Here is a 22,806-nt window from a genome sequence, read left to right as displayed (position 1 = left end):
TATTTTTAGTTACTTATATTGTTTTTTAATTGAATATTTGATTTTATTCAAGAATTATATTTTTGTTTTGTTTTAATTAAAATTATAAGAAGTATTCCCTGTTTTCGTTTTCTCGTATATTCTCCTATATTTTTTTATACAATCTTCTATTGCTCAGCTTCAAAGACCTGGCAACCCTAATTTTACGTCACGTGCCCGCCGGTTCCTAATTTTCAGTGGATTGTTTTTTAACATTAAATAGGTAATAAAAATGGATATTATATTTCAATATCAAAACTTTCGTTTTATTTTATTGATTATTATACCGGGCGTAACAAAGAAAAGTGCATTTATTTTAACTGGTAATAGGACTCATCTACTACAACAACTTTTCTAGATATTTTTTTTTTTCGAAAACTAATTCTGAAGGGTTTCAAAAATTAATCTAAATTTACTAAAGATTTGGTTACCCGCCTATGGAACGATTTTAATCTAACTACATTTAATAAAGAAACAAAACAAACAGCAGTAATAAAAAAACAAAGTGAAACCATTTTATTCATCAAATGCAATACGAAGGGAATAAAAACATTCAGTTTTTACGGTTTCTGTTTAAAAAAGTTTGAGATTTAAAAAATTATATTCAACGTGAATGGCACGTCAAAATAAAGGGGGAACAAATGGCAATTTAATTTTGCACATTCCAAGAAACTTTATTTAGAAAAGTTGTTGTAATTGATGAGTACTATTACCAGTTAAAATAAATGCACTTTTTTCTGTTACACCTATATGTACGTGGACTTGAGCTCTGCAGCACTGCCAAGTCCGAAAGTCACGAGTCGCCACTGTCTGGAATAACTCCGACCCACATTATTCCGGATAATTGACATCCTACTGTATTTACGAATGATTATTATTATTAATTTTAGTAAAAATTAACGTTGCTAATCGCTAATGATCACGTACAAGCTGTGTTCTGTTGTACCCAGGTTTCATTTTTTAATTAATTAACTAACGAAAATTGTAGCTTGCATTTGTTCGGCTAATTTTGAGCCGGACTGAACTGTGAAACATCTTTGAAACACAGATTATTGGGATACAATCCCAAAAATATAGTGCTTGTATCTTCCTAAGGAATTCTGACTTAAGCCCTAAATAAACTAAATAAAATAAAGACTCTACTTAAAGAAATTTATTGTCATATTGTGCCTGTCAATCACTAGACGGTCCCCGAAAAATATTGTGAGTATGTATAGTATTTTTAAATTCGTAAGGAATTTTGGCTTAAGTCATAAATAAACCGAACAAAGACCCTACTTAAAGAAATTTATTGTGATATTGTACCTGTCAATCACTAGGCGGTCTCGGAGAAAAAAATTACCTGGGGTAGTACTCAAAATATTTGTCGGAGACCGTCTAGTGATTGACAGGCACAATATGACAATGAATTTCTTTACCTAGGGTCTTGTTCGGTTTATTTAGGGCTTAAGTCAGAATTCCTTAGGAAGTTATAAGCACTATACTACCCCAGGTAATTCTTTTCTCCGAGACCGCCTAGTGATTGACAGGTACAATATCACAGTAAATTTCTTTAAGTAGGGTTTTGGTTCGGTTTATTTATGACTTAAGTCAGAATTCCTTAGGAAGATACAAGCACAATACCAGGAATCTGAAATCGGACGCTTTGCCGACTGTGAATGTCCAAATGACGTCATTGGTTTTTGCGCAATGACGACATCACCAATTTTTGTAAATGACAACCCCCACTTTTTTCTTCTCTTTTTGATAGACCCTAATACAACCTAAACGACGAATGAAAAAAATTGGTACCTTACATAACAATTTTTTTGAGAAAATTGCAATTTTTATTTCAAAAATTTAATTTAATTTTTAATGTATTTTTTTTTTGTATGGGTTTATTTAAAACAGAAGGTTTATTTTAATCGACCAAACAATTTAAAAGATTTACTGCAACGAATTCGCTCTAAAATGGAACGAAAAGCCCTGACATTATTGAGCGCAGTGTACAAAGTGTCGGTAAGTGCCAAATGGTTGGCAGGGAATAATTTCAACATTTGCGTTAAACTTTATTGTTAACCTTAGATGGTTGTTTGTATTTGTTTGAGGTCAATTAAAATTTTTACATTAAAAATTAAATTAATTGTTTAAAATAAAATTTGCCATTTTCTCAAAAAAAAATTGTTATGTAAGTTACCAATTTTTTTATTCATCGTTTAGGTAGTAGGAGGTCTATCAGAAAGAGATGAAAAAAGTGGTGGTTGCCATTTAAAAAAATTGGTGATGACGTCATTGCGCAAAAACCAATGACGTCATTAAATTTAATAAAATCGACCTATCCGAGCGATTTTCCAAAAAACACCACATAACGCTACTATGAGTTTTGTTCCAAACTTTATGTTCACACTGTATTTCGAACAGAGTTGATATTGATAAAAAATATCAACAAAAAATAGGCCCTTACAAAGCATGTCAAACGGTAATGATCAGACGACTAATAGGTAATTGGAAGCAGCCTCTGTCGTTGCTCTCGTGAGTGACATGGGCACTGGAAATGTGCTTGTATGGTCACAACTGAATGTGGGTCATAACAAGCCATGTTTCTTTTCCCATCCATGCAACGAAACTTTAAAAAAATGTGTTTTTGCTGATGGTCCGCATTTGTTAAAACTCCTTCGCAACCACTTAATTGACAACGGTTTTAACATAGATGGCGACAAAATTGACACCGCATGTATTGAAAGTTTACTAAAATGTTCGATATCCGAATTAACATTTGCCCAAACGTTGACAAGATACCATTTGGATGTTAAAGGACCACAGCGCCAAAAAGTGAAACTGGCTGCCCACATCTTTTCCAATTCGGTTTCAAAGGCCATTGAGTATTGTGGAAAACAGGGGTTTCTTCCTACACCTTCTAACTGGAGTAAAGTTAGTGAGGTTATCGGACTATTTACTGACTGGTTTGATGTATTCAATTCCACTAACAAATTTGCTGGCAATAATTCGGGAAAAAATGCATTCGGTACCAACATGGAGAAACAAACAAATCTCTTGCGTAGAGTAAGCGAAGTAGTTGGTTCCATGAGCGTTGATCGTCATAAAAACTTTGTTCCTTTTTAAAAGGTAATACTACTGTCCAACCGGTACCGGTCATTAATCGAGCTTTACAATTACCTACATGCTCAATATGGTATTGAATACATCATAACCACGAGGCTGAATCAGAACGTCTTGGAATTTTTTTTTTTATATATACGTGGCATGGCCGGTACAAACGAGCATCCTTCTGCTCATTCTGAAGCAGTGTTTATGCAAAATAAAAACACTAAAGGAACTTTAAAGCCTAATTTGCTGAAACCTTTGGAGGGTGCTACTACGAGCGATAATGTCGACGACAACATGGAACATCAAGTAGCCACTCCTTGCCTAAGTCATGCCATGTTTGATAACTTGGTGGATACGGCTGAAGAAGCGAATGAAGAAGAAAGTTTTAATCCTTATACATTTGTGGAACCCGAATATCCGGAAATAAACATATCAGATGCTGAAAATAAAGATTTGGATAATTTTAAAAAGTTTGAATTTATGGAAAAGACAAATTTTGAAGCACTAAAGTGCATAGCAGGCTATGTGGCTCACCGATTTCGTGGGAAATATCCCCATTTGGGGATTGCAACAAAAAAACTTCAAGTTAACCCTGCAGCTCAAGATTGGATTAGCTCTTTGTCAAGTGGAGGTCTGATATATTCATGCGACGAATTAATTAGAGTGGCAACCGTTATGGATGAGACATTTTCTGAAATGCATGGTTCATCACTTTCGCATGAAAAATTCATTTTTAATAAATTAGTTAATAACACCATGCTGAAGTTGGAAACAACAACGATTCCACACGAAGTTATCTTTGTTTAAGCAGACTGCGGGATATGAACCGAAAAATAAGTTTTTCCAACTGCCAAAGTAAATTGGAGAAAAAAATTTCTAAACTCACAAACTCCAAAAGAAAATAATATTTTAAATGCTCATCTATATCTAAAGTATGTTTTTTTCTTCTGCGGGTCCCAGTCCGTTTTACATTGCTTAAAGTAGATTAGAATATATTTTTTAAGTACTGCAAGTTTTAAATACAAAAAAATGTTAGTTGAATTGCCTGTATTATGATAAATAGAGTTTAATAAGGATTAAGCGATTGGGAAGACGGCTATTTTGCATCCTGACTGACGTCATCTCTCCACCTCTCCATGCGCATTGGCATATCAGTGTTATTGTATCATGATTCATTCGAAACCTTCGAAACAATGTTTATTTGACCCCACCGGGTACCCGAAAAGAGTTAATAAAAAGGATAGTGCAAGTCTATCAAGAAATACTCCCAAATTTTTTACTGAATGCAAAGATGGGCGGTTCTAAAAGATGTCGACAATGTCTGTAACAGAGTCTGTATTGTTTAAAAATTCGATTACTCGATTTTTTTCAATTAAAATAAATTTTTTGTTCTTTCTTTTAATGTTTGGATATTCAGAAGAAAATTCTCTATAAGAACGAATAAAAAAATATAAACAGTGTAATTTGAAGAAAAAAGTTGGCTATCGTCTGTCAAAAAATAGATTTCGAAAAAAATATCGAATAGGATAGTAATGAAGTATTTTTCGAACTATTTCATTTTATGTGTCATTTATTCAAATCGGATAAAGAATAAGTAAGATACAGCATCAAAGGTTTTTAGTCAGTCACCCTGTATAAAGGCAAACTTTAAAATATTAATTGAAAGCATTACAAAATTAGAAACTAGAAACGTGCTACTGACAGAATTTTTACAAATTGTTGAAAATGTAAAAATATCGTTGGAGCAAGCTGGCAGTGAAGTAGCGAAGTTAGCTCTACAAAAACTGAAAGCTACATTAAATAAAAATCCAGCATATGAAACTTTCATGGACATTAATAGATTGTTGACAGGAAGTCAGCCTGAAAAACAAATGAATGTTGGAGACTGGTCCATCTACAAGTACTCACCTGTGACGTCTTGTGACGTCGAACGCACATTCTCATGGTTTAAGAATGTATTGGCTGACAAACGCACTAGCTTCACTTATGAAAACTTGCAGCAGTTCTTTGTCTGTCATGCAAATAACCATTAAAACCTTGCTTATTTATTAATCTTATTATTATTCTCAGTGCAATTTTTAGGTTTTGTTATTTAGGTAATAGTATTGTTACAAATCTAATTATAAAAAATATATACAGGGTGTCTCAGCTAAGACTTTCGAGCCTAATATCTCGGTTATTTGCCAACGGATCTTTATTAAATTTAAAATGCAGATATTTTAGACGGTGAAGGTTCAATTAGTAATAATAGAATTACCTCAAGTTAAAAAATGTAATTTTAACACTAGTTTCCTTTATTGAGAATTAAGCGCAATTATTATTAGTATGTTAAACATTAAAAAATAGGTGTCTACACAAACAATTTACTAGATCACTTGTCTGATTCAACGAAAAGATTAGATTTTGTTGTTAAAAATTTAATCTAAATTTTGAAGGTATTTAAGCAGTTACCTTTTGAAACAATTGATGAAAAGTTGCCAAGCAACATTTTGTACACCCCTTAAAATCTGTCAAAATTGAGCGCGTTTTATTGGAAATGTCAGATTGTGTAAATTGATTGAAACTACTCTAAAAATAGACTACAATGGCAGAATTTTCAATATTGTTGAAAAAGGAAACAATTTTTGCCTATGGAAAGTGTCGTAAGAATTTCAACGATACAGTTCATTTTCTCGTAGAACACTATCCAAACGGAGACTTTACAAAATTTAAGACAGTCGTCAATTTATTTGAAGACACAGGAAGCGTACGTGAACTAAATTACCTTGCTAAAATATCCCAATCGTGTTTTAGTCCTTTATGGAAGAATTAAAGCATCCAGTATAATAAATTACGTCTTTAACTTTGTAAATATTTGTAAGGTTAGAAAGATAAACCTCAAATATGTCAATGCGTTTGTGCGAAGAGGGGTTACCAAAATTCGGCGATATTGCGCATTTGTTTCATACGCGTCTACGTTTTTGCATCTGCAGCCACATTTGACACAGTTTTTTTCTTTTTTCTTGCAAAGCAGACGTCTTTCAAGGACGAGTTTCTCTTTATAGCATTTTTTATTGATGATAAATTTTTTGATATAAATCTTAAGGGATTCGACATTTTAAATTACGTTTTTAAGACTTGGGTTATTGCATGAATGAGGTTTTACTCCTCACCGTCTAAAATATCTGCATTTTAAATTTCACAAAAATCCGTTGGAAAATAACCGAGATATTAGGCTCGAAAGTCTTAGCTGAAACACCCTGTATATGTATTTTTTAACAAATTTATTTTACCTTTTTCAGTACCTATTTTTAAAAAATCATTACCTATTTCTCTGATTATGTCACCTAGTTAAGGTACCTTTTTTAAATCTTTATTTTTATGTTTAATTTAAACTGTTCTATAAAGGCATCTATAAGTCTAATGTTACACAAGGAGTTTTTATTCCTGTGTTATTAACTTATTAATGTTAAATTTGGAACTGTTCCAAAAAACCCGAAGGCTCAGATATTATGGAACACCCAAAAAAAAATTTTTTTTCGACCAACCAACACCTGGAAGGGAAATGCAACAATGAAACTTATATATGCGTATCTAACACCCATTGATTTCATTCATAACATTTTCAAAAAATTAAATGTTGAAAAAGATGTACAACTTAATGTAAAAAATCGTTCCATAAATCAGTACATTTTCTTACCGATGCAAAAATGCCTGCTCCAGAAACTTCCTTTTGGTATCTTCTGATCCAAATCCGATCTACACTTCAGCACTATTGAATAGTTACTTGCACATGAAAAATTACCACACTTCCCACTTGGTCATTGATCGGTCGAATCACGTTTAATTTATAAAAAAATCGGCTCTTTCTTGCGACTTCATGACGAAGAAGCAAAAAACCAGCAATTTCTTGCGTCTTCATGATGAAGAAGTAAAAAATCACGAATTGATTCTATCTCGAAATCCTCTTTGGGCTCGTTATCGATTTTTATTAGTGAAACACATCTCGTACCGAATTTTAAAACCTTTCGCTTTAACCTAACCATTCTAAAGCAAATATCTCTAATCACCACAACCGCCATTAACCACCCCACAACGCTGTCGGTTGTCCAACGTTGTCTATGCAGGCCACGGCACATGCGTCGTGCGGTCACGCTTACTTTTATTTAGCTACATTTTAGGCCTACCACAAAACACTTCTGGGTATACGGTTGCCCGATATAGTTTTCTGACGACTGCCGCACCGCCTCGCGGAGGCAGCGCGCAGCTTTCAGTTGGTGTTTTCAAAATTCCGCCTGTCTTGACATGTACATAATATCACTCATTAAAACACAGGATTTTTTTAACTTTTCGCATTCAAGTGAACAATAAATCATGCAAATAATAACTTGCGGCTTTCAGTCGATGGATACGAGCTCTTTAAAGGTAAAATTTTCGATTCAGAACGTTTTTACAGTGATTTTTGAAATTTGCGGGTGTAAAAACCAATTTATAGAAATGTTGGGACCTCAAAACAGCAATCTCTATAAATTATTGCTATATTTCAAATACAAATGAGCAAGTTCAACGACAAAATTTCGATTCGGAACGTTGTTAGTGTGATTTTTGAGATTTGGCGATATAAAAGCGCATTTAGAGAAAAACTAGCGCGATTAATAATTAATGACAATAATTCCCAACATTCAATGGTTTTACTTCACGTACTTTATCCAGTATATTTAGGTAATCATGTAAATTATTATTCATGCAACTGAAATTAACTGCGTTATGCGTCGACTATTTATTTGTTGTATAAAAAGTAACAATTAATTGTTAATTAATTACCATTAACACAAAGAACTGCAACTGGAAGTTATAAATAGCCTATGTTCAAAAAGTGGAGTGTTTTAAACTAATTTCCCAGGCCTTCCAAGGCCCACTTGTAATTTTTACATGTATTAACCTCTATACAGAAGTGACTCGAAAAGGAAAAAAATCACCAAAACACACCTATTATTTTTAAATATACAGGGTCGCTAAAAGCATGGATACAGCTAAATATTTTCAGAACGGTTTAACAGAGCTCCTTGAAATTTGGCACACAGTTAGAAGTGTCTAAAATCTATCATCTGAGATCTTTTTCAATTTTCTAACATCATTTTTTTTTTTATGATACAAGGCTAACTTATTTTTTTTCAAATGGCACGAGGGGTCAAATTTAATCTTTAAAAAGAGGATTTTTTGTGGTTACATGGTCCAACTACATGAAATTAAATTTTAATTTTCGACTTTTGATCAACTTTGACCGTCCAATACCCCTCGGTGCGTCGTCAAATACGAAACTGTTTGTTTATCAACACCGAAAAATGCCGCGCTCCGCCGCTTGGCGGCGCGTCAATCGATGTCGGGCAAGCCTATAGAGGGTGTGTTTTTTTGCCCAACAAAAGTTGCTTCTAGGGAGAGATGTTCCTGAAATGTCGATTCTTTGCATATACCGCAAACTAAAGCTGGGACTTCCTTGGATTTTGGCATTCGAATGGTCACTTGATATTTGTTCGAATACGTAATTATTCAAATATTCGAATAATTATTCCAATAGTTATTCGAATAGTCATACACCGTTCACGTTAGGTTGAGCATTGGTAAATTCGCATTATGTTGATTGTTATGATTACACATTTTTTATTGTTTCATATGCCAAAAACAAATAAGAACGCATCATACTCAAAAAATTACTCTGAAAAAAATGGTTTCTTGTAAATATGGCATACCCGGAGCAATTCTTCAGTTTCGCTTAGGAAACAAATTTCAAAAGGTCAGGCCCGGCCCTAATACTTATTTGACTGCAGATTAGGAAATTATTCTTGTTAATTGGATAAACTAAAGTCAACAAAAAGGTTTCCAGGACGGAAAGAAGACATACAATCTTCGGTTCAATTATTTTTAAATAATGGTCTAATTCTTTTAAAAACAATATGCCTGGGGACAAATCCTATCAATGTTTCCTAAAAAGGCACCCAACATTAACACCAAGAACTGCAGAAGCCGTCTCTAATGCTGGTGGATGCGTTTCTAAAAACGATATTCAGAAATGGTTTACTCAAATTGGAGACTATTTTAAACAAAAAAATTATCTAGATATATTAAACGACCCTACTCGTAATTTTAATGGAGACGAGACTTTTTTCGAGATGTGTCCCAAATTGAATAAGGTCGTAGCTACCAAAGGAACCAAAAATGTGTATGAAATAGGATAGAGCTGTTGCAAAAGCGAACATTATTGTAATGTTCACTTTTTCAGCGGAGGGGATTTTAACACCACCAATGCTGATATATCCATACAAAAGACTTCCCGCCACTAGAGTAGAATCCGTCCCAACAGAATGAGGTGTAGCAGCAAGTGACAACGGGAGAATGAAAAGTGAAATATTCAAAGAATACATTTCAAATATACTTTACCCTGACTTGAAGAAGAGAAATATCCAGTCTCCCATTACTCTTTACGTCGACGGGCACAAGACCAAGCAACCACATAATAATGATAATTGACTATCAGATGGAAATAGACGATAGTAAACAATACGTAGCGACAACAGAAAAAGAAAGCTTGAACAAGGAGGACTTTATTCCACAATTTAGGGATGAAACTCATCATGTTAGAAAATTATTTGCTGATAGCAAATTAAGTTCTAACAATTTTGTATCTACAGGATTATGTTTTATATCCGTAATAAATATTTGCTTTAGCAATATAGGCGTAAAATGTGAAAAATGCCAGAGAACATATCAAAAATTTATTACAAATAGAGTTTTTGACGACTGGAATGACCTCCCAAAAAAGGTCCAATTTATTTTTAATACTCATAACTCATTTAATTTATTTCGTTCCATCAAATTATAAAAAGTTTTTTTTGTTCAACACTGTCAGAATTTTAGAATTTTCTCCTGTGTGAACGGATTTTGATAAATGTCACAACTTGTCAAAACGAAACGTCAAGCTAATTTTAAAGATTTAAAGCGATTTGGAGCCTTTAAGGGGCTCGTCGAACAAAAAACGTTGTATTCAACTCATTCGTGTGTAAATTGGGCCTTTTTTCACACTCGTGGGCCTTTAAAACGCTGGTAATATTATTACAACATAGGTTTATTATGATAAGAAATTATTTTTACAAAATTTATTCGGGGGAGTATTCCATTTTCATAATTTTCTATTAATATTTGTAATGTCTCCTTTTTGTTTCTTACGTCGTTTCTCAACTTTTTCATTCCTCTGTTTGCAAATTGAATTTTTCTATACGTATATGTTTGAAAACTAATAAGTACATCTAAAAAAGCAAAAATTGAAGGATATGACTAGAATAAAAATTATTTTTTAAATGTGCAGATGATAATTATCACCCCCAGTCTAATCCCCAACCCTTCGCTACCTGCATCCAAGATTAGGATATTTTCGGTACCGGGAGGAACTCGTCTCTGCCGAGATATTTTCGCCCCTCTTAAGGCGGCCTTAAGGCAACAATTGAATGGCTGACTCGAATAACGTGTAAGTCAATTATGATAAATTTTGGCAACGTAAAATAAAACAATATTTTGAGTTTATCATAAATGTATTTCAACACTTATAAATGTAAATAAATTATTTTAAAGAAACAGATTGTCTTAACAATTTGTCAAAAGAGTTTAAATGTTTACATACAACGTTTTTCCACCAAAATCCCATTATGTTAAAAAATGACTTACAACGTTATTGGAGTCAGGCATTCAATTGGCAACATGTTGCCATTTTTTAGTAATGTTTCCGGTCATTACAAAAAAATGTTGCAGGCAACATGTTGCCAATTGTGGCCTTGTTGTAAAGCCGCCTTTACACGCGTACGGTCAACAGTTGATGCAGCGTTGCACTAATAACAAGGACCTACAATAACAAACCTGTTTCGAAAAGAAAAGATGAATTTTAAAAATTCCATCACATCTAGTTGTCTTCAGAAAAACTTTTTGTACTGCTATTATCATCTTTAAAACAGATAGTCGAGTTTTTACGCGATAAGAATGGGTTTGAACAGAAAACTTCTTATCTAACTTCGCTGCTCAATTTGGTAGACTAATAAAATGATGAAATACTAAATTTCATTCGATCTTCAGTTAAGGCAGTTCTGTTATTATTTTGTGAGAAATTACGTTGCGGAAGTAAATAGATATTACAAAAGTTGTTGAAATGACGACAAATTAGGACAACAAGGAGGATATACAAAGTATCCTTGTTTTTTATGTGAATAGGACAGCAGAAACAAGGATGCACACAGGAACAGAAAAGAGTGGCCTTCTAGAGTTGTTTTAAAACCGGGTGTAAAAACATAAAACGCAAAAATTTTGTTGAACCACAAATAGTTCTCTTACCTCCACTTCATTTCAAACTTTGACTTATGAAACAATTTGTAAGGCCACTACTACCAAAGCAGGGTGAATGTTTTACATATTTGTTCCAAACATTTTCTTATCAAAAGCCAAATTAAAGGAAGGCGTTTTTGTTGGCCCAGACATTCGGAAGCTAATGAAAGATGAAGTATTTGAATTCAAAATGGAAGAAATTGAAAAAAAAATACTTAGGAATCCTTTAAAGAAGTTATCCAGAATTTTCTCGGTAATCATAAAAGCCTAAATTATAAAAGTTTAGTTCAAGATATGGTTATCAATCTCCAAAACCTAGGTTGTTGAATGAGCCTCATTTTTCAAATTTTCATTTGGACCATTTTCCCGAAAATCTGGACGACGTCAGTGAAGAACAAGTTGAAAGATTTCACCAAGACATAAAAAAGATGGAACGCAGAGGTACCAAGGCAGATGAAATGTAAACATTGTCGCTGGCTATTGTTGTTTGTTAAAAAGAGATGAACCTCACATGGTTCACAAAAGGAAAGGGAGCACTAGAACCTTAGGGGAGAAAAAAACCAAGGTATCACAAGAATTTATAATGTGCTTAAATATATAACCTCCTCGGTCCATATGTCCAGGCCGCTGGACACTTTTCAAAATATTCTCCACAGCAAACCAGCGCGCAAACACAGCTTAGATCCTGGAGTCCCGCGCGCTGCACTGTGTGCCATGCTTAAAAAAATATCCCGCTGAAATTCCTTGACACGGGCGGTTTGCACGTACATGGTTACATGGTGTAAGTAATTTTAGGTTATGATGGCCTTTCAACGTAAAAAAGGTACGGCTTTAATTGTTTTGATGAATGTTTTGTTAAACATTGTTCAGAAATCGATGAAATAATGTTTTTTGGCGTCTTGACCAAAATGTGTGCAGGTACAGTAAAAAATAGTCTTGTTCCAACCCACTAAATATCCTGGCCAGCAGTTTGGACATTGGGACTTAGTTTGGCTCATACATTTTTTGTTGCAGATTCTAGAAAACCACTCACTGAAGCTGAACTCGAGGAAATTTTGAAAGATAGCGATTTTTATCTTAGCGACGATGAAGAGGTGGTCACGAACGAAGTTGATGATGCAATTGCAGCTGATTTAGCCGATGTTGAGGATCCGAAACCCGATCAGCTGGAAGATTTTGACTCAGATGACGATGTACCCTTGGCAGTAAATAAGGGATCAGCAGATTATGGATCAACAGAAAAACTTAAATAACAGAGCTCAAAAGTGGAGGAGAGAACTCTTTGACAATCAGAATTTTATTGAGGATCCCGGGTGGAAGATGGAAGATGATCATGAATTTTGGACACCACTAGATTATTTTTCGCAATATTTCTTTGATGATTTTTGGGAAATCGTGTCAACACAAAGTAATGTTCGTGCGATGCAGGCAAACGAAAAAAAAACGTTGAAGTCAACAGCAGAAGAATACCGCAAATTGACTGGAATACATATGACCAAAATAATTGCTCAACGACTAAAAATAGATTCATTTAAAGCTTCTAACGGATGGATGGAGAGTTTTAGGACTAGACATGAAATCAGATTCAAGCAAATTTGCGGGGAAGCTAAAGATGTGGACTTGACAATCGTCGAAAACTGGATGCAAAAATTACCAGAAATAATTCAAGGTTACGAACCAAAGAACATAGCTAATGAAACAGGCTTATTTTTTCGTGCCCTTCCCAGTAAAACTATGACTTTGAAAAAAGATAAATGTATCGGTGGAAAACAAACCAAAGAAAGGCTCACAGTTCTTGTATGTGGTTTTGCTGTTGGATCAATGGAAAAACCATTAGTCATAGGAAAAAGCATGAAACCTCTCTGTTTCAAAAAATTTGAACACACACGAACTTCCAGTTGTTCGGCGTGCAAACAAGAAATCCTGGATGACATCGGCTCTAATGAATGAATGGCTTCAATATTTAAATAGAAAAATGAAAAGTCAAAATTTTTAGATAATGCAGGATGCCATCCTCACGTTCATCTATCAAACATTAAACTATGTTTTTTTCCACCAAATACTACCAGTTTAACACAACCAATGGACCAAGGAGTAATTCAAAATTTTAAAGTGCAGTACAGAAAACATGTCTTGCACTCAATTTGTGGTAATATGGGAGGAAACTGCAATTCCGTGACAGAGTTGTCAACCAAAATTTCGGTTTTAGACGCCGTGCGTGGATATCTGATGCAAAAAAAAAACACCAATTGTGTGCAGAATATTTTTAAAAGGCGGGTTTCATTTTCGAAAATGAGGAAACGGTAGCACCTGAAGAACCAAATTTACTACCTGAAATAACAGCCTTCCAAACTTTAATGGATGCAATGAATGATAATCATGCAACACCACAAGATTACATTAATATAGATGAAGAGCTTGTAGTAAATGATGATGTATCCGCTGATGAACTTTTGAATGCTCACTCAGGAGGAAACAATGGAAGCAGAAGACGACGAACAAGAAGATGAAGCAACCGGACTAAGTAAGTGATAATTTGTGGAAATGTTTGTTATACTACTTCAAATGTACATATATTTTAGGAATGGAAATTGAAGGTAACGAGAAGATAACTTGTTTCGCTAATGCTTTCAAAGCAGTTACAGCCTTAGAGTATTATGCTACACAAATAGAAAACATCCCAATATTAGAAACAATTTTAAATGTACGTACATTGATGGAAAAGAACGCACCACATTTAATGAAAAAGCAAAAAAACATTGCATGACTTTTGGAAATGAGATATGTGTACAAGTATGTACGTACATACATTTTATGTTTTCACTTGATTATTAGAAATATGTATTTTTTTATATTAAATGTAATACATATGTTAATTACTTACAATAAAAATAAAGTCCTTTATTAATGGCAATATAATTTGGCATAAAATAAAATCTTTCCGTTTTGTAGAGGTTTGGTTTCTGTCTAAGGGAACGTTTATGTTGGAATTGCGATGAGCGATAAAAGCGGCGATAAGAGCGAATTGCCATTTGAAAACCATGGCAGTTCACTCTTGTCGCCGCTTTTCTCGCTCATCGTAGCTCCAACATAAACGTACCCTCAGACGACTGTAGACCCTTTTACCGTCCCCGCACCTTCAATTCTGCATATATGTATTTCTTGTGGCTGCTGCCGCTGAATGCCCACATTTAAACTCATATAACATTAAATTACTATTTCGTTCTTTTTCCATCTAAACAATCAATTACAAGAATGTAACCAATTGAAAATTATTTAACTGAGAAACGTCAAATTGTTTATGGACAAGTGTACTTCATATTTTAAAAAACTAACAAAAATAACCAATTGATTTTACATTTATTTTATATCGTGAAACAGAATACCACAAAAACGCACAGAACTTTCTGGACACCCTAATATATTTTTTTTTACAATAACTTGAATGTTTATTATTGTTTGTATGATACAGAACGTAATAAATATCGATTTTTTCTTACATTTTTTTAAGAAAAGGTACATGTGCGTTTAAACGAACTTGGTGACAAACAGATTTTTTTTCACAATTGACGAACCAGAAAAAGTCCAATAATGTTTCCCAAAAAGCCACTAAGTGAGACTGAACTTCTTCAAATAATTGAAGATATGTCAGATATTGACGCTTTGAGTGATGATGGTGAAAATATGATGACAATGAAAACGCCATAGATAATGAAGAACGTGTTGGGAATGAACCACCTAATGGCGAAGAAACGGAGTTGCAGGAAAATAATGTGAAATCCGACCCATAGAAGATGTTCGTTTTGACGAAGTGGGCCATTTACCTCTATTCGATGAAACAAAGAATGGCGCTAAATGCAAAAATGGTACCTGCCTCAAAAAGACGCATTTTACTTGTAGCAAATGTAAGGTTCACCTATGCATAACACGTGACCAAAATTGTTTTCAAATGTTTCATACTAAATAAATCCTGTTCAATGTACGTTTTTTTTTCATGGAGTCACCATGTTCGTTATAACGAACATGATATTTTTTCGAAAAATTGAGGCCTCATGGACGTGAAACTATTTTCATAAAAATTAAAAAAAAAAACATTTAAGCTTGCCACTTAGTTTCAAATTTTTTGCTCCAATAACAAAAACTCGTGACTGAAAGTGTTAACATAAAATTGCAAAACATAGTTTTAGTTTAAAATTCATAATAATTAGGTGGATATGAGAAAGACAAACACCCTAGTGAACAATATAACAGTAACCGAACTTAAAAACCATTATCGAATTTGCAAAAAAAAAAGTTATTCAATTTTGGGTCTCTCAGACGCAACCTGTGTGTTCGTGTAACTGTCAAGCGCCCGTGTAACGCAGGGTTAAGTTATAATAAAGCTGTATTTTGTTATCTAATAAAAATTAAAATCTTTTTTGAAAAGTTAATCTATTGATTTTCATATTTGATCAAAAAGGAACCAAACGCTAAAAGGGGGGTGTATTCACACCCTAATAACAATTTTTTTGTTTAGTTTTTATCAGAATAGAATAAAGTAAATATAAGTTTATTAAAACCACCACTTCCCCGAGATTAAAACTTCTATATATTTTTTTATGTAACTGAAACTTTATCAGGTGTTTTCTAGAAACTTAATTTTGGTGCTTGGTTCCGTTTTGATAAGCGCTATCCATAGAATGAGAGGGACATTTTCAACGGTGATGAAACGGGATTATTTTGTTAGACCTTCTTTGGCAAATTCGAAATTGGCGCCTTGTTACGAAGCGCAGTTGCTAGCACTGAGCCATAGGAGGCGGTTCTCGTGCACACCTCCTATGCGCACGTGTGGACACACACACAGTTGACCCTAGATGAAGAGAAATAGATAGGCCACTCTCTCTCTCAAAAGAGAAACACATTTTATAGCGCCATCTGTTGAAGGTATGGGTTTACACAGCCACTAAAAGGTCTCAGAAATACAGATTTCTTTAACGTAAAACATCCGAGAAAAATGCGCGGGATATTCAAATGATATATTTTTTTTTCCAAGGAATTGCAGTCGCCCAATCAACACTAATCACAATCAACATTGTATGTACATAAAAATATAATATTTTACGTTAAAATAAGATATTAAATAATTATATGTAACACAACTTTGATTAAAATGTGATTAGTGTTGAATGAGCAACCTAAAAAAAATACATACACAAAGAGAATGGTAACAATAAAAAAAAATACAAACTTTCAAACTATATTATAACTACTGTCATTATGTAACAAAATGATGGGACAAAACAACGTACACATAAATAAATATATTTCCTACAAGAAGCACCCAATTGCTGAGAGCACGGTACATACGACAAGATTACAGATAATGATCTCAACTCTCTAAAGACAATAGTCGGCATTCTACAGCGTCGAGGATTGTCTTCAGAGAGTCAAAGTGTATGTCACACCTTGTAGCGAACTGATTAAAGTTGTTACACATTAAAATGACCGGCGACTTAAGTAACACATTTGTTCTGTAGCTAGGAATATAAAACGTAGTAGAAATATGTAGTTAACTTAACAGTAACACAAACCGGAACACTGCAGAAAAGCGAAAGAGCGGAGATCCAAAGACGAACTGTTCACGACCAGCGAAAGAACGAAAAAAAGTAAAAAACGAAACAGAGTTCGCACCACAGAACACCTAAGCACGTGCTAAAAACAACTTGGTTACTTGGTCTTGGTCTTGGTATTTTTATTTTACCAATTTTACCCACCAAGTTTCTGTTGGCAGTGTCATGGAGGAACGATGGTGGGGCCATCTATAAAAAGTATGATTAACTAAATATGTGTTTCTCGCTGTTTCATATGAAGTGCCAACCCCCTGCAGTTGACCTCGGGGCGACGATAGAGAAGCACGGGGAATCACCTGTTTGTCACTGTCGAATTGTACAAAGTACGCAGAATCTAACATCAGAAGTGGGATTCCACGTGTGGTTCCAGTTTTCAAAAAAAAAGTGGAAAAATAACCATGGGAGAGCTCAACAAGTCCTTGGGGACGATAGCAACTGTTTTGGAGGATCTCCAACGACGAGCAAGTGATCGGTCTCCGGCACCTCCTGTTGCCCAACTTCCCTTTCAAACGCCCGCTTCTTTGGCTCTGCCAAGTTTCGATCCGGAAAACACAGACAGCAGCGTTTGGTTGTCAAAAATAGACGGATTCAAAGATGAGTTCAGGTGGTCCGACAGGGAAACCGTGAGTAGAGTTGGCCCATTTTTACTAAAATCCGCACAAAGGTGGTTTACTGCATGGCGACCCGCTGACGAAACGTGGGCCAATTTCAAATTAGATTTCACTGTGTCATTCCCTAGGCAGAAAAATTTAGGAAAACTTTTAGCTGATGCAGTAAATTACCGAAGTACTGACGCGCGTAGTTACGTGGAAATTGCAAAAGTAAAACTAGAAAAATTAAAGTCTTTAAGGGCAAGTTGGTCTGATACTGACTTAACAGAAATTATTGCACATTCAATAGATGACCATGCTGTGTGAACTGCGGCGTATAATAGTGGTACCTCATCGGTTAGTGATTTGATTGCATTCTTGGCAAATTACGTAAAAATTCCTCTGGAACCACAAGTCGTTAGAAATGAAACTACCCCCCGAAAAAGAACTTTTTCCCAGAGGTCACCTTCGGTATCTAAGCAAATCACTTGTTTTTCCTGCGGCAAAATAGGCCACATGGCACGAGATTGCGTGAACAAAAGGTTCGATGCTCCTGCAAAAAACCAAGAAACCGACCATGCCTGCAGATATGTATTGTAAGAAGCCCGGTCATAATATCGCGGACTGCTTCCGCCGCAAAAGGAGAAATGAGCACGTGCAAGCAGACGCTGCGCCACATACGTCCCACTCGAATCAACTCAAAGAAGAGCACGTTTTGTTTAACTCTTTTTCTCCGAACAGTAGTCTGAAAACATTATCGATAACGATTTGCGATTATGAAACAAATTGCGTTGTCGATACGGGGTCGACGTGTTCACTCACAAATGAAACATTAGTAGACAAATTAAAACTTGCAAAAATCCCTCGTATCACTCCGTTACAGTGGTTTGATGGCACCGTACATAAGTTCTTCTTTATCACAAAAGCCCTAGCGGTACTCCCCGACGTAAAAGTGGAACTCGATTTCGTTATCGTACCACGTAGCCACTCGAGTTACGACATTGATAATCTTATATGATAAAATAGATCTGTTTGTTTGTTTTTTTTTCCTCCAAACATTATAATAACACCTAAGTGCAGATGCAGCTATTCATCGCCTCTATATAATTAACTACTCTAATTAACTACTCCTAAAATAATAAGTAATTTTAACGACAAAGCTGAGGGAATTATAAGTTCTCTTTTTTTTATTGCTTAGAATGACGGTCGCTTCTAATAGGGATTATATTTTACCCCGCCCGCAATTGGTATAGAACTTCTCGGGTCAGGGATTATAGAATTTAGATGCCCCCTGGAATCTTCGACCGCCGCACGCTGGTGGTATAGTATTTTTACCCCTAACAGAAATATTGGCTAAAATCATAAATCACATCAACAAAGAAGCAGTTTACAATTCGCTTACAGGTACTGTTTCGTTATAAATCACTCTCCCGAACTGGGCAATCCTGTTACCGGTAACAAATTCGGAATGTTCAGGAATATAACGAACAGGTCGTGGGCTTCGAGTCCGTTAACAATACGAACCACGAGTATCGTCGTACGGGAAATGATACTCGTACACAACAAATTCGTGGAGAATGTTTTTTTTTATCACAGACTGTCACGTGAAATGGTTGGTACAAGACAAGATGATAATAAATGAAACCTAGGAGTTTACAATTCTTATCTAGTATAACTTAACAAAATGATACAATCTGCAAAACTTCAAGAAATGAAAAACCTAAACAACTCTGTAAAATTTCTCCTATTTTGACCTAGACAAGACGCAACTAAATAACCCACGAGCTTCCCTGTATTGACGCGAACCCAACGAGCAATCTTTTGACACCGGTTGACAGCAAGTCACGAAAATATAAGGGGGTGGAAGGCCGACCCCTTTTCGGAAGCTAAACGATTACACCGCCCTCCGGTGAGGGTTGGGACGTCGAGCTCTTCCTCCCTTCCTTCAGCGAGTTCCGGATTTACTGCTAGTCGACACTGGAGTCGTTGATCCTTATCACCGCGGAATTGTTTACCCGGTAAAGAACCGTCGCAAGAAACTGTGGAGCTCGCCGATAACTCGATGCTGACGAGATCACTCTCAGCTGATACAATGAAGCCGTGAATAAAAAGTTCTGCCCTTGACGCAAATTAAAAATTGATTTCCAAAACTGTATTATGTACAAACTGCCAATTTAGACAGTGACGAAATGATTAATAAACTATTTCAATGAGTCTGTCATTGAATAAAAGTGAAATGAAATTTAAAAAATTACATGAGATAGATGACGTGGAAATTGAATTTATATGTAAAATATGAATAAGGTGTGGAAGCCCCGGACTAGAGGAAAGAAAGTGTCACCACTGCTCCGGACTTGCCTGGTGGGTAAATCCGGGACCTTCCGGTGAGTCCGGTGACGACCTGGACTGCGAACTTAACGAGATCCTGATCCGCAAAAGCGTTCGGTATGGAACCTGTCGTAGTGAATTCCTTGATCCGCTTGGCGATCTGGGGCTGTGGTACATGGACGAATCGTCTCCAACGGCCCCTCGTGAACTTCACTACGTCGTGCCGTCAGCCTTGAAAATGCACTGGATCACTGTCCCCTTGACTCTCCCCAGGCACTAACTACACTGCGAACAGCCGTTCGCACATTTCGAGAAAATGGCAGTGTTCAGCGGAAGCCTCGAAGTGGTGTCGACCTAACGTTCGTACTGAGGAAAATATTGAGACTGCCCAACGTCAAATGGAAGACGAACCCCAATTATCTCTCAGGCAACTGTCGCAGCAGACAGTTAAGACAATTAAATAGACAAATATATGTAGCTTAAAACTGCATAAACAGATGGAAAAAGCAGAAACTTTTAGTTCCAGAAATTGTGTGATAAATTTTTGTCACCCAGAGTTTCCCAATTTGTTAAAATACAAGTCCATCATCACAAGAACAGCAATAGAAATCTACGATATAGTAATGAACTAAAACAGATGTATTTATCATTATATTTTTCTGGGCCAAAAGCATATAATATGTTCAGCAAAACATTTAAATTACTGTCAAAACGAACTCGACAGAGAATAACGAAAAACATAAAATTTAGCCCTGGGTTTCAACAACAAGTTTTTGACATTCTAAAAATAAAGGCAAGTACACTATGGTTCATTAGAATACATATATTCAACTTTTTTCCCCACAGATTCATAAATTTGATGAACTGGATGGGAACTGTATTATTTGTTTTGATGAAATTAGCCTTAAGCATATTTTATTTTACTAATCCATTGGCTTGTTCTTCAGCAACAGCAGATCTCAACAAAGCTCTTAAAGATCTGAATGGTTCTGTGGAAGGCGTTAAACACAATGTTGAAGTTGAAGAAAACAAGTACAACGGATCTTTGGACGTTTCACAAAGAAGTAGTGTCAAAGTCAGCTGAAAAGGCCACGGAATTTGGAGAAGGAGAACTTCATCCAGAGTTCAAAATGTATTTGAGTATGAGCCTAATAGCTCTGACAGATAACCCAATAATATTTTGGGAAAGTTACAAGCACAAATGTGAGCAGTTTTAGCTGCTAGCGCGTCGTTTCATGTCCATTGCGGGGACATCCGTTCCTTCCGAAAGATTTTTTTCTAAGGCGGGAAATAAGGCAAAACATGTTTTATGATAAAATGTCTTCCGACAAATGTTTCGATAAGAGTGTTATTTATGGTATATCATGCTCTCGTGTAAGCTCAGTTATCGTATGGAATTTTGTTTGCCATAGATGTAAGTAGCACAAATTCTTGGCTTGAGTATAAAAACCATGCTCTGAAATTGAAGGTACCAAAGAAAGAGATTTTGGACCTGATACATTTTAGAGCCTATGTTGCTGAGAGCCTAATTATGTCCAATATGACCCCCAAAAAACGGGGACGACCTTCGGGATCACCGGCTGATTCGTCAGCTTGTTTTCGTGCTGGTTCACCATCAACGTCATCATTTTCTCCATCAGGTGTTAAAAGACTTCGGGAAGAATTTACATCGGTAAGGGAAGTAAGACTGAATAACGTGGGGCATTTGGCGAGAAAAAAAATGCCACAAGGTGTAAAATGTATTGTGCATTTGCAATAAGAAAAATTGTTTCAAGTCCTACCATCTATACAGTGTGGAAAGTACTTATGGAATAAATTCAGTAATTTCAAAACTAATGACATTTGTCAAAAACCCTGAAAAAGGTCAATTTTTATTTCTCATAATGCTTATTTTAAGTTGCTTCACTTGTTCATGACGTTATTCATTTTTGAGCTATGACGTCATCACCAATTTTTTTAAATGACAACCCCAACTTTTTTCTTATCTTTCTGATAGACCTTCGTACTACCTAAACTATGAATAAAAAAATTTGGTAACTTGCATAACAATTTTTTTGAGAAAATGACAAATTTTACTTCAAAAATATAATTTAATTTTTAATGTAAAAAATTTAATTGACCTCAAACAAAAACAAACAAACATCTAAGGTTAACAATAAAATGTAACGCAAATGTTGAAATTGCCCCCAGCCAACTATTTAACACTCACACAGGAGTGTAAACATTGTACACCGCGCTCAATAATGTTAGGGCTAATTTATTCCATTTCAGCGCGAATTCTGTGTCGTAAATCTTCTAAATTGTTTGGTCTACTGAAGTAAATCCTCGATTTTAAATAACCACATAGAAAAAAAAATAAATACATTAAAAATTAAATTAAAGTTTTGAAGTAAAATCTGTCATTTTCTCTAAAAAATTGTTATGCAAGTTACCAAATTTTTTTATTCATAGTTTAGGTAGTACGAAGGTCTATCAGAAAGATAAGAAAAAAGTGGGGGTTGTCATTTAAAAAAATTGGTGATGACGTCATAGCTTAAAAATGAATGACGTCATGAGCAAGTGAAGTAACTTAAAATAAGTATTACGAGAAATAAAAATTGACCTGTTTCAGCGTTTTCGACAAATGTCATTAGTTTTGAAATTATTGAATTTATTCCATAAGTAATTTCCACATTGTATACTACTCTTTATTATCATTATTTTTATTGTTAATATTGTGAGGTTAGGTCACAAGCTGATATGCATCTGACAGGAGTTGAATGAAAAATGGCGCATGCGTGTTCTAAACCTGCGCCGTGAAATACCCTATTTACTAAGTTTTAAAGTTG

The 22,806-nt window shown here is 35.1% G+C and overlaps 2 long non-coding RNA genes across 2 annotated transcripts in view; both read right to left on the bottom strand.

Moving 5' to 3' along the window:
* LOC138140531 (uncharacterized) overlaps window positions 1–22,806 on the bottom strand; it is a 194,475-nt gene that overhangs the window by 165,009 nt on the left and 6,660 nt on the right. The window lies entirely within an intron of this gene.
* LOC138140631 (uncharacterized) lies at window positions 16,674–18,726 on the bottom strand. The gene is made up of 2 exons (XR_011162656.1): window positions 17,205–18,726; window positions 16,674–17,142 (listed from the first exon to the last, which is right to left on the bottom strand). It is a non-coding gene; the product is annotated as an uncharacterized lncRNA (long non-coding RNA).

The sequence above is a fragment of the Tenebrio molitor genome, chromosome Y, assembly GCF_963966145.1.
Source record: "Tenebrio molitor chromosome Y, icTenMoli1.1, whole genome shotgun sequence".
NCBI classification, from domain to species: Eukaryota; Metazoa; Arthropoda; class Insecta; order Coleoptera; family Tenebrionidae; genus Tenebrio; species Tenebrio molitor.
The sequence above is the reverse complement of the archived record's forward strand: the minus strand, read 5'-3'. Positions and strand labels throughout refer to the sequence as shown.